At 42.4% G+C, this 12,989-nt stretch overlaps 1 protein-coding gene across 3 annotated transcripts in view; it reads right to left on the reverse strand.

Moving 5' to 3' along the window:
- Nucleotides 1-11,643, reverse strand: part of KLHL29 (kelch like family member 29) — a 389,363-nt gene extending 377,720 nt beyond the window's left edge. For all 3 annotated transcript variants that reach the window (XM_058835996.1, XM_058835997.1, XM_058835995.1), the window contains exon 1: nucleotides 11,407-11,643. The gene's annotated coding sequence lies outside the window, so the exon portion shown is untranslated. The remainder of the gene's footprint in view (nucleotides 1-11,406) is intronic.
- Between the last annotated feature and the right edge of the window lie 1,346 nt (nucleotides 11,644-12,989).

Genomic DNA, 12,989 nt, shown 5'->3' on the forward strand with positions numbered 1-12,989 from the left:
AATGTTTCATACATTGCTTTCCCGTCCAATATTTACTACTTTATTCATGACTTAAAGAAAAAAAACTTTTTCCCCAAGAAACTGGTGATAAAATGCCCTCTGGTGGGCGTGACTGTGGACCTCTACATCAACAACCACCTCCGAAATAGTTTGGAGCCTTCAATATATTCCTGGGATTACTATTTTTAATGGAGTGAGACAAAGCACATACTTGCCTTCCAGAAGAAACAGATACACCACTGACTAACAAGCCTGTTTTACTGCTCACTATCTCTGCATTAGAATAATTACAAAATTTTTTAGAAATCCTATTAAAATAGTTTTAGGAATCACAGCATTCTGTATTGTTCATTTTACCTCTCTAAAATGTATTTTCGTCTTAAAAAATAAGCAATTAAGAGAAACTGAAAAGTGGCATTAAATTTGCTTTGCCTCAGTATAACAGAATCTTTCTTGACTGGAGAAAGGAGGGGTGGAAAAGAACAGGATTTTCAGAGCTTATGAATCATTTTTGTCCTGTTAAAGCACCAGGCACAACTAGGGAGGCAGCTCTAACTGTACAGGCAAAAAATAACAGCCCTTGTTCCAGAAGTTTATTGCCTAAACAGAAAAATCAAAGATTGAAAAAAAACCCTCAAATATAAACTGAAGTTAACACGATGTGTTTTATCCTTCAGATGCTCAATAAATGTGGGTGGTGCTTTCATTAATCTGAAACAAGATAAATCTAAAAAAAGAGAGCTGAAGGTTTCAGATGCAGTGACAGAAGACATAATGCAGCAACTTGGGGGCAGAGTGCATGTACAGCTACTCTGAAAATATATTTATATATATGTAAAGCAGACTGCTTTGGCAAACCAGCCACACTGGAAGAGGAGAGCTACCAGGCAGATGGGACTGCATGAGCCTGACCCTAAAGCAGCCAGAAAAAGTTGCAGTTACACACAGAACTCAAGATGACCCCACATAGTTTCTACAGATTTTTTTTTTTTGTGTGCAACAGCAAAGCTTCAGAGTGGCAGCTAAATAAAAAGGCAGAATAGAACACTGAGGTCACATGAAGGAAAATGGAAGAAATTCACTGCTTTCCAGAGTTCCCTGGAAGGTCTTAGTGCAATATTCTGTATTAAATGGAAGCACATTCTCAGTTCATTGGGATGGTTATATATTTGTTTCCAGCTTCCACAGTACAATTAGCAGTTAACTGTTGCTTTATGCCAAAAATATTTGCAACTTTCATCTATACATGGAATGTGAAGCATTTCTGTCTTTTTATAGATGTTTCTGGGCAACAAAACTTTGCTCATGAAGTTGTTCTGGGGTATAAAGAAATTATATGATTTAACATTTATGCCCTCCTTTTGCCCTCAGAAAGAAAAGCAAACTGTCAAAGCCCACTCATTTATTTGACACGTGCCATTACCCAAATCCTGCATCCCTGCTCTGTATAGAGCTTCTTCCCTCTCTAGTGCAGATAGCTCAGATACCAATGCTTAGAGCCTGCTCTGGGCTTGGCTAAGATCAGAAACTTTTAGTTTTAAATTCTTTTTAGCCAACAGCCCACACAGAGATTCAGAGTTACATTTAGCATTTTTTCCTGAAGACAGAGGCCATGGGTTTCCCAGAACAATGCTGTCACTTGGTGCTCTCCTGTACAAGATTTCTGATCACCATTCTTGTAAGCAGGTCTGGACACTATGTTGACTGCAGATACCATGAAACATTTATTTTATTAGATATAGCAAGCCAAGATTAAATGGCCTATTTGTGCATGTAATAGTTATACACACAGTGCCCAAGCAGTAATCCTGAATTTTTGTCTAAAATTAATATTATCTAGGTAAAACGAGCACTGACATTTCTTGGATCTTATCCTGGTGGTTAATCTTGAGGTTTTTTAATCTTTCAATTTTCTAATCAAAAAGATGGCTCAAGGCTGAACAGTTCTGATTGTTGTTAAATTTCCAATCCTTTTTACATAAAAATAAGGGTTTCATGCTTTGTTTCTAGAGCAAAACTATCCTCTTAAGCCAGCCCTGAAGTGGCTATAGTCAAATTCAAGAGATGACTGGTCTGCTGAAAGCCATGAACTGACAGATTCAAATTTTACAAGATAATATTTAGACAGAAAAAGACTTAGTGTAAGTCATATGTGATGCCATTTTAGTAAATATCTTGAGGAAATCTGAGTCTGTTCATGTTCATGTTCATGTCAAAGTTGAATAACTGACTGTGCATCCTAAAAATAGGAAGAAAATGGTTAATGAGGACTTCCACTGGGATTACATGCAGCAGAAGTCTGACCAGAGCCCTGGCTCCCCGAGCTGAGCACCCAATGATGCCCTGCGATCAAGCTGCACCTGCACTTCCATCATAAATTAGTATTTAAGCTTCTCCACTTGACCCAACTGGGTGTCATTCCTGATCTCCAGCCCACACCACCTTAACTGCCATCAGAGTACTGCAGCTGTATGCAGTTATTTGAATAAAGGTGCCAGCATGGCACAAAACTTGGTTTTTTTGTTTTACTTGTATTATTCTTGAAATACAATACTTCGATAACTTAGCTGCTGCAACAACAATATTTGTCTAAGAATAGGTTTTAGAAGGCTTGAAGGATGCTGCTGTGAACTGTTCAAGTGTGATATTGAAACAGTGAATTTAAGGAAAACTTGCTTCAATTTCTTTTTTAGCAAGAACATACCCTATACACACACAAATGGGCTTTCAAAATTTCTCTCTGAGACAGAGGAAAAACAAATAAACCAAAATAAAGAATATTAGGGCAATCACAATTCTGTTCATCTCTGGCTGCAGTTCTGTGTCCAAACACCACCTACAAAGTCAATCTCACATTTTAGGGACTTCAGGCAAGCCTTATTATTTCTTTAATTCCTATACCATTTCTATGTTCTTTTTTTTTCCTCCTACAAGTAACTCCAATATTGGCCACAACTTTGCATTGCCTTTTAGTTCCCACAGAGATAAGGCTGTGATGCTGCAAAACTCTAACTGCCCAGAAGTTTAATCATAAAACTATACACTTTTCTTTCAAAAAGGAAAAATATACTAGGAAATAGACTTCATTTCAGAGATTCAGTAAACTTAAAGAATGGGTAGAACATTTATGTAATGTTTTCAGGGTACTGAATGTAACTTAATCTGATGGCACAGATCCGGGCCAAGGACAAATTTGGCCCATTTTATATAATACAGAACTGAGGGGAAAGAAGAAAAGGTACTGAAGCACCTTGACCATACAAACCAGAAGCTAGCAAGTATTTCCTTCTCTCTCTCTTGCATTTGCTGTCATCTACTGAGGTTTGCAGACTTTTTCTTCGACCTCAAGACCTTCACAGTTGAATTTCACAAGTGATTTGTTCCTCAGGGTAGAGAAGCACTGTGCAACATCAGATACATATTGGAATATGTCAGCTCCACAGGTGTTAACTAGTTCAGGATTTGGTCCACAGTTCAACAGCTCTTGTGACAATTCACACATCAAGATCAACTGAGAGGTTCCCCAGGAGGTCCCACACAGCCATAGCCCACACTCTTATGTGCTACAGGCAGCTTTTAATCCCATCTCATTACATTTGTTTGCAGTTTTAAGGCTCAGACCTCCGAAAGCAAGCGGGAGGTTTTCACTTTCAGTCTCATACAAAGCCCATAAGGAATAAAATGTTGGCAGAGACAGCCAAAGCCTCACAAATTCTGAATTTGAGAATGGGCATTCAATCCAACCTGCAGAAAATCTAGACTAGCATCAATGTAAAAGAGATAAGAGTTAAGTCGCCAAAGATCAAACCCAACTTTCATTTACGCCTATGCAACATTGATTTCTATTAACTACATGTGTGTAACCGGGGGCAACATTTGATCTGAAGCCTAGTACCTTGATGCCCAGCTATTGTAAAACAGAAGCAAAAAGGTAACTACAAACATTTGACTGATGTTGCCTGCAAGCAGGGCATTGCAGACAGCTCTACCAGCAACTCATATTGACAAAATTAAGATGGGGCATGGCTGACCTCACTACTAAAAGTAATTGCACAAATATTTGGAGTATTCTTAAAAAAAATAAAAAAAACACAGAAAAGATGACACTGGGGAAAGGCAACACAAAGCCACAGACCAAGAAATAAGCTACAACATGCAAATACATGCAAGCTTCTCCCAAGTTAATTCTCCTCTTAATGGAATATTGATTGGTATGCTCAATGTTTAGAAATGTGAAACAGTGTGGGGGAGAGAAGGAAAGGAAGGGAAGGCACTCAGAGTAGTGACTTCTGTTTAAATGATACATACTTTCCTCATATGATCAGCCAAAAATAGCATAATAAAGAGGGCAGTGCAGTACATTTAACATTTTGCCTCACATTTTATTCGCAAGTCTGTCAGAGATGACCTGGGAGTGATAAGTCACACACTTTTTGTGCCCTTCAACAGGAAGAAGGCACAGCATTTTTCATAAGCTCTCATCATGCAATACCCTTATTGTATCTGGTATTTCTCTACAATGAGCAGGATGGGTTGCAAAGTGTCTGTGGTAGTAAAGAGGCTTTTCAGTTGTATTCTCTTGAGCTTTTTGCACAACTGAGGAGAAAGCCACTGTCTGGGGGAAAGCAAGGCAGTCCACTGTCATGAAGAACACCTGGCTCAGATTTGTTGCATCTATTCCTGTCCCCAATTGAGAAGAGAGGATGAGAAAGAAGAAAGTTGCATCTTTGAAGCAGGTATTTATATTAACCAGTTTTTAAATAAAACCCTTTAAAAATATAACCAGTATCTCATAATCAAACAGCCACTTACTCCAACCTTCCAGAAATTTCTCCCTACTCCAGTGACTACCAAGAAAATTTTAGGGGAAGTGCTTCTATTCTTTTCCTTCTTTCATTCATGGAGTCAGATATCCCTTATAGCTTCCAACTTGATTTACTAAAAAGCCACACAGTAAGAGGGCAAAAGTAAAAAAAAACCAAAACACCTCAACCAGAAGAACCAACTTCCACTAACACCAGAATTCCTGGCCCTGATAATCCAAGCAAAAACACCATGCTAAATAGCTCTGCTGAGCCATCCCATACTAAGGATGCACTTAGGAATATTCCCATGTCAAGGAGCCATTTCACTGTGTATAGGTCAATATAGCTAAAACAGTTTATACATTTCACATACATATATATTTTTGTGCTCTACTGCTTGTATTAGAACATGGACTTCATACAGAATTAGTATCTTCTCCGTCACTGTTTTTCCAAACTTTATGAAGGGTTAACGAATAAACTCAAAAATATATTGCTTAACTTCATTCTGCAGCATTTCATATAGTTTCAAAAGTGTTTTCCAGACATTTATATACCCAACAACATTTTGTAATATGAAGTGTTCCAATTTGGCACTGTTCCACCCTTGGCAGGCAAGAGACAATAAAAAAAAAAAAAAAATCAAGAGAAAGTGAAAAATGAAGTTTCTGAAGCATACAATATGTTAGGAATCATTTAATGAATTCAGGTGCTCAACAAGCTACAAATCAACCAAACTTTACAATACCTATAGATTTCAAAGCACAGGTAAACACAGCTGCATCCACTTTAAAGTTATTCCATGTTGTGTGATTACTGCAATGAACTTCCTGAACTGTTTCACCTCTCCTTTTGATCTAGGGTTTTCCTGTGGCTGGAAAAACTAACAGCATTTAAATTCTTCTCCCTCTAATTAAGGGGAAAAGCATGTTTAAGCCTCAGACTGAGAAAATAAACCTTTCTCTGAGTAGTTACAGCATGCTGGGATCTGCAAATCCACCAACATTGCTTTTGCAGACCAAAACCAAAATCCTACAACAAGGTCTGACAAAGCAGATCTTAGAGCAGAATTATCCGATTTAAATATTAATTACTCATCAGCATGGACTTTAAGAAGTGTCTGAAGCAAAAGGCCTTAAATCACACTTTAAACCCAGGATTTCTTAAGTCTGCATTGTTATGCAGATCTTGGTTTTGGGATGGAGGCTTTTGGGTTTGTGTGGGGGGCTTTAAAAAAAAAACAACAGGAGTGAAGATTGATAACAAGTCTCTCTCCAAGATTCAAAAATAAGAAGAGTTACATGCACAGAGTCCAGCTCAACAAATTACGCACATCTTGAATTTGAGTCCTGCTACCAAACACTATTGTTGCCTCACATACCGCTGTATCAACTTGAAGGATTCTTCACAGTATCTCTCATCTACACTGACAGTCCAAGAAACACTCCTGCCAGGGCACACTTAACAGATTTTAGTTAACAGCAGTGTTGCAGAGGAAATTTATCAGTGGCAGATTTTCTTGCAAACTGCTGCACTGAACGAGTTTCAACGCACACCTTGAGACATAATCTGCTTCCCAATCAAACTGTGTACTAACTGTACCTACGCAGAGCTCTCAAACTGGAGCCCAACCCAAGAAAAACCAAACCTGAACAGAAACCTCAGCACTTAACACCACACAGCATATTGTAATGGATAGCAGGGAATTAAACAAAAACACAAATCACAGAACGCTACAAAAGGAACACGGAGTTCATTTTAAAATAAGACTTTGTAGTTTTAGCAGACTGTTTCACAGAATCAGTACTACTATTGCAAGCCAGCACTACACATTACCTGAAATTTAAAGCCACCAAAAAACCCTGTTTTTTTCTGATGTTAATGCCAATTATGGCCAAAATCCAGGTTGTGAATATCTGAAAAGCCAAGCCTAAGCATCGTAGATTAAAAAGAAAGGGGAAAAAAAAAAAAAAAAAGCAGCACATAAAAATTAGACAGAATAGTCCCATGTTACACATATCCTAATCCACAACATAAAATTATTTATGGAAGAGTGTGACTAGGAATTCAGTTACTGTCATTTATCAGATGGTCAAGACAGCACAGAGGTAACTGGCTGCATAACAACAGCACCGGGAAGGCTTCTGGGCACTGCTTGTACCAGGTCTGGTTTCACTGCACCAGGTACACGATGCATATTCACACCCTGGGAAGCACTCTTGACTTGCAAAAACCTGACAGAAAGGTGTTCCCATAAGAGATTTCGAATCTATTTCCTTTTAATGCCTTTCTTTATAGCTGAGGAGGAGTTCTTTGTACTTCTGATAACAAAGGAAACACAGAAGTGACAGAAGCATGTCAAAGCTGTTTATGTTTCATACAGCCTCACACTTGGATTTGCTGTTGGCAGTTTACTTCTTGAGAAGAGCATCTTAAGCCTCCACACAGGAGCTCCACCTTCCTACAAGTAACTTTATGGAAGAGTTAACTGCACAGAGGGATGCTGAAACCATTCTCCACACTGGGTAAGCCAACATAAAACGAGAAATTTTTCAAAAAATGTGACAAAGGGTTAATGCAGTAGTTCAGTTACCTGCAGGTATATTCAACATTATCTAATTTGTATGTTTATGGGCTTTAGGATAGAGGGTTCACACTGTCTTTCTTCTGCAGAGAGGTGAGTACATTAAGGAACTGATTAGATACACAAATAAATCACAGAACCTAATGATACCATGTCATATTTAAGGTTACTGAATCCGCACACTGTGCAAAATGGAGGATGTGGAGAGAAAAGCAAAAAAGCAGAGGGACCAAGTAAGTCACTAACCCATGCTGAGATTTTTAGCTAGCTGTAAGTCTCAACCGCAGCACAAAGAATTAGTGATCTGAAAATGATGTAGACTTCAGTGCTGCACTATAAAGTTGAGGCTCTATGAACAGAGCAGCTTTGGGATCAGGCCCTCAGCTGTCCTGGACTCCCTGGGTCCATAGCCTATGGCAGCAAACCCAAGTGATCCATGGAATTTAGTGGACAAGTCATTACCAGATCTCAAGTAAGATCATGCTAAACCTAAAGAAGGGATGATAGAAAATCTCAACGGAAATATTAAAGAGAGACCAAAACTCCAAAGTGCAACAGAAAACTTCAAATGAGTTTTAAGATTAAAAACTAAATTGCACAAAAAGGGTACGATGCAAGTTACAAGGGTTAAACAAGATGGGACAGCCTGGAATTTCTCTCCATTTACAAACCATGGGGTACTTTTCCCACCCTAATGCTGTGGGAGTTTCCACCACAGTACATAGAGGCAAGAAGGGAAGGAAAAAATAATTCTTTTGACCCTTATTTTTTTTTTTTTTTCTCTGTGCTTCAGAAGAACTGGGTCCATCAGGTATCGGAACTAAATTAAAAGGTCAGGAAAACAAGTAGGCATGGACAAGACTGAATTGCAGATGAGCATGGAGAAGGAGAGACACGGCACTGGGATAAGCGCCAACAACTGCAAATAGTCACGGTCCCTACTCTGGTGGCTGCCAGCGCAGTCCAAACCTGAGCGACTCCCAGGGACACCAGGGATCGCTACCTGGCAGAGGAGGACGCGTGGGAGCAGAGCAACATCACCGGAGAGACTATCACAGCAAACCTGGGCATAATGAATTCTGCTCGCAAACAGGCACTAAAAGTGATAGCACCAGATACAGTGCTCAGTAAACCCAAAAATAACACCTAATTCCTAGGTCTGTGCCTTCCTCTCCTTTCATTGAGAAGATTTCCAGTCAACATACACACTATATACTTTTTATTATCGGTTGAAGAAGAGCAGCAATCCTGGCAGCATGCTAATCTAGAAGTCAAGACAAAACAGATAGCTGGTTACTTTCTTCCCTCAAGATTTCTGCTTTGAAAAAACAAATGAAGAAGGGTTTGTTCCTGCACACCACCACTTCTTGCTTCGTTTCAGCAAGACTTTGACAAAATCTAATTCACTGTGCCACGTATCCGATATATTGGGTATGTGAAGTATGCCCATCACTCATTAGAAACGTAATTAAAAAGTGACAAAACTAGATTCCCCCTCCCCAGCATGCAGATGAAAACCAGTAACCCTGCCTCTATTTGTAACCATGACAACTATAGAATATTTTATTTCGGTAATATAATTCACACTGAACATTTGCTCATAGGTTTTGTTGTTACGGGAAAGGTTGACACACTGTGCACACATTTCATAAGCTACTGGAGACAACAAATGCAGGAAAGTCAGGCAGTTGTAGATCAAGAGCCCAGTTTGTATTTCAGAGTTCATTTAAGACCCTTTATTGTAAGCAAAATGAACATGAACAAAAATTTATCCAAATTAAGTGTTATAGGTCATTACTTGCAAGGCAACTACTTGGTATGACAGCATGTTTTTTCCACTTTTAAATAAATCACAGTGATACCCTCATTTTTTCAAAAAGTTAGTTAATCAAACATCTAATGTTCATTTTCAATTAAAAAACCACAGGCATTATTAGGAAATATCAACATGGATGTTATGGGAAAAAAAACAGCTATGCAAAACAAGGCAATATAAAGCACAGTTTACATATGCAATCTAAGTCTCATCCTGGTTGGATCACTAAATTATTTGCATAGCTCCAATATTTCATCCTAAACTGAAGACAACTTCCAGAAATGCACACAATATGAACAGGTTATAAGAATAAACAAACAAAAAGCCACAATCCTGAACATTATTCTGAGAAGATTAAACAACCTCCTGAGCATAACTAAAGTTTGTCACAGATAAATGTCAGAGTAAAATATTGCTGTACTTGATTTTTCTCCACATGGGGAGAAAAAAAAATAAAGCCATTAGCAGTTGAAGCCAAAATACAACAATAATAGACATACTGTTGCTTTGGTTTGGAGGCAAACAATAATAAAAAAAGAATAAAGCTTATGGAACACTACCCCTTCTCTCACACAGATCCTATCTTTCAAGAAGGATTGAAAGTTTCAGCAGATTGCTAATTATAAGAAACAATAATACTATTATCTGCAGTCACCTTAAAGCTACAGTAGTGTGGGTTTTTAAAAGTACCTCAAAAGAAGAGCCTGATGAACATGTTTAAATCGGTGCAAGACACTCACATGTGTCTATACTCACACACACAATTGCTCAGTTGTTTTCAAGACTACCAGGAAAAAGAAAGTTTCCTCATTTATTGGAAATATGCTTTATATAATCTTCCATTTAAACAAGTAATAAGCCTGCAGCAAACATGCATGGTTTTTTCCTTCATTGATGGAAAAGTGATTAAATCCTCCTTAATCTAGTTACCAGAACGCTGTATTTTTTTCTATGCAGTTTTCATATACAGTAACAAAAGATAAGCAGCCAACTACATGACCAGGGCTCCATCATTTTTGGTTGTGGTGGGGAGATAAATCTGTCTCCAGCGTTCAAGGGACATTTTCAGTTTAATAAATGAGACCGTAGGATGAAAAATAAAATAACCCCGGAGACGATGAGCACACAGTTTATGAAGTGTACGACAAACACCGCCATCCATCTCCAGAAGTCCCTTCCTCCAGACCTTTCTCCACCCTCCGGGGAGGCACAGAGACCTGAACCCAAAATCCCGGGGATCACAGACCTGCATCCTCACACGACAAGGACAGCTCGCCACGTCCACTCAATGTCAAAACAGAAAGTAGCTTTTCTCTCCCTGCCTAAGCCAGACCATCCGAAATCCGGCACCCAAGGGATGCACCTCTGTGCTCCGAACGGCACCAGGCAGCACTTGGGTTCGGAGATAAGTTACAGGAAAACAACCCTCAGGGAAAGAAAGAAAAAAAAAAAAGAGAAAAAAAAAAAATAAAGAAAAAAAGGGAAAGCATCAATGGAAAAGCACAGCAGCAGCAGCCAAACAAACCTCACACCGGCGAGGACATGTCATCGGCATGGGAATCGTGAGAAACGTTTTAATATACACACACATACACATATATTTAAGCAATATTGTGCTGTAAAGTTCCTCGTATGCGTCACCCGTGGGGATGTGGAGAAACAAGAAAGGGGACGGGAATGCATGCCAGGCACAGGGAGAGGACGGGGCTGGCCGAGGCGTTTGGAAAGCAGGCAGGGAGGGAAGCGAGCTGCCTGCGGGCTGCGCGCCGATCCGTGCCAGGCACTTCCGCGGCGGCTCCGGGAGCGGGCCCGGGGCTGGGATGGAGGATCCACCGGGACAGCCGGCCCCGGAGGGATGGGGGTCTGCGGGGACACCGCCGCCCCCGGGACTGGGTGAGGGGGGGGTGGAATTGAGCGGCCGCCGCCGCTCCCCGAGCGAGCGCCTGAAGTTGTGGGTGCGCGGCGGGGGCGGAGACCCCCCCACGCCAAGATGAAAAAACCCCGGAAAAAAACCCAAACCATCACAGCAACATTCTGAGGGCCCGCTGGCCCCCGCACGGCACCCCCCAGGCAGCGGGAGGCACGCAGGAAGTTTTTAATGCGGACAGCGAGCGCAGGCGCAGGGCAGCCCCAGCCCCGCGATGCCCGGCGCGGCGGGCGGTGGGGGCTCGGCGGGCGCAGGGCAGCGCCGCGCCGCTTACCTCCCTCCGCGGGGGCGCAGGCGGCCGCGTCCTCAGGCGGCGGGAGGATGCGCGGCGGCGGGAGGCGGCAGCGGCGGCTTGTGCATCGCAGCCTCCGCCGCTAACGCAGAGCCCCGCGCGGCTGCGGGCACCGGGAGCCGCGCTGGAGGCCGGGCAGGGAGGCGCGGCGCGGCGGCGGAGACTGCTGCGGAGCCGCGACCATGCTCCCGTCTGGCCGCCTTCCCCTCACCTACTGCCCGCTTTAGCCGGGGAGGGAGGTGGCCTGGGCGCCGGGGCGAGGGGCGGGCCGGGCCAATCACCGCGGCGGCGGGAGGCGGCGGAGCCCGGCCCGGCCCGCCCCGTCCGCCGCACCGCCCCCGCGGGAGGGAGGAGGGAGGATGGAGGGGCCCCGGCCCCGGCCCCGGCTCCGCCGCCGCCCTGCTGCGCTCCCTCCTCGCTCCCTCCGCGCCCCCTCCGCGCTCCCTCGGCCCGGGCGCAGGTGCGGGCGGCGCCGAAGCTCCGAGCGCTGCCCTCGGCGGGGACGTGACGGGGACAGCGCGTTCCAAAGGTCACCGCGCTCCCGCTGCCCGCGGGAAAGTAGCGTGTACTTGGAAAGAAATATTGCCCCGCTTCATGAAATCATCGCTCCCCGAGGGCGTGATCCCGGGCCTCTGCAAGTCCACAGGAGTGTTGGAATACGTTGGTACCATTCTTACCCAATAACGCGATTTAAATTTTTTTTTTTTTTTTTTTTTTTTTTTTTTAATATCCATTGCGTTTGGAGTCACTGGAGATTTTCCGCGTGGAAATCTGCATCTGTCTCTCTCTTCTGTATAATCTTGTATCTGCGTGTGCTGCTTTGTAGGGATCTCTCTGATGTGCACACAAGCTGCATATGCTGTAGTTTTAAACATAGAACACTTTGTCTTTTATATTTCCTGTAAGCATAAAAATAAGCTTAATCAAATTCTTTTCTCCTTACTTCGCTGGTTAAAAAAATGCATCTATGCTCAAACGTGTTGGAAGTAAGGCAGTTGTGCCAAATGCCAGCAAAGGGAAGGGAGGGAAGCACACAACCCACAGAAATAGGCAAATGTATGTTTTTATTGGAAAAGGGACACATGCTGCCCAATGCCTGGAGGAAGCAGGGTGCAGCACTAACATAGCAATTTCATTTTCTCTCTTCCCAACCTCATAAACAAATGAAAATTATTGCAGTGGACTAAAACAGTTCTAAACCCAGCCATCATCATTAATATTAGAATGCTTTTAGCTGAATATGGCCTCACGCTAGAACAGGCAGGCTTCGTACATTTTTGTCTTTAACATATCGTGGACTAACATTGAAACCTCCAGTCCTGTACATCACAGTGGAGTGTGAGGGTCAGAAGTTCAGAACAGTTTAAAGCTGAATTATTTAGCACGTGCACACATGACACACTCTTCTGATTTCCACACAGGTTTTTACCCCCCTTGATTTTCTCCCTTTCGAACAGAGGAGCCCTGCCCAGTGTTATTTGCCCTGGTGGAGCATTATTTGCCCAGCATATATGGTTGGCCCAGAATCTGACGAAGCCGATGAGAAGAAGTCTCGATGGGACTGT

The sequence above is a fragment of the Poecile atricapillus genome, chromosome 3, assembly GCF_030490865.1.
Source record: "Poecile atricapillus isolate bPoeAtr1 chromosome 3, bPoeAtr1.hap1, whole genome shotgun sequence".
In the NCBI taxonomy this organism is placed as follows: domain Eukaryota; kingdom Metazoa; phylum Chordata; class Aves; order Passeriformes; family Paridae; genus Poecile; species Poecile atricapillus.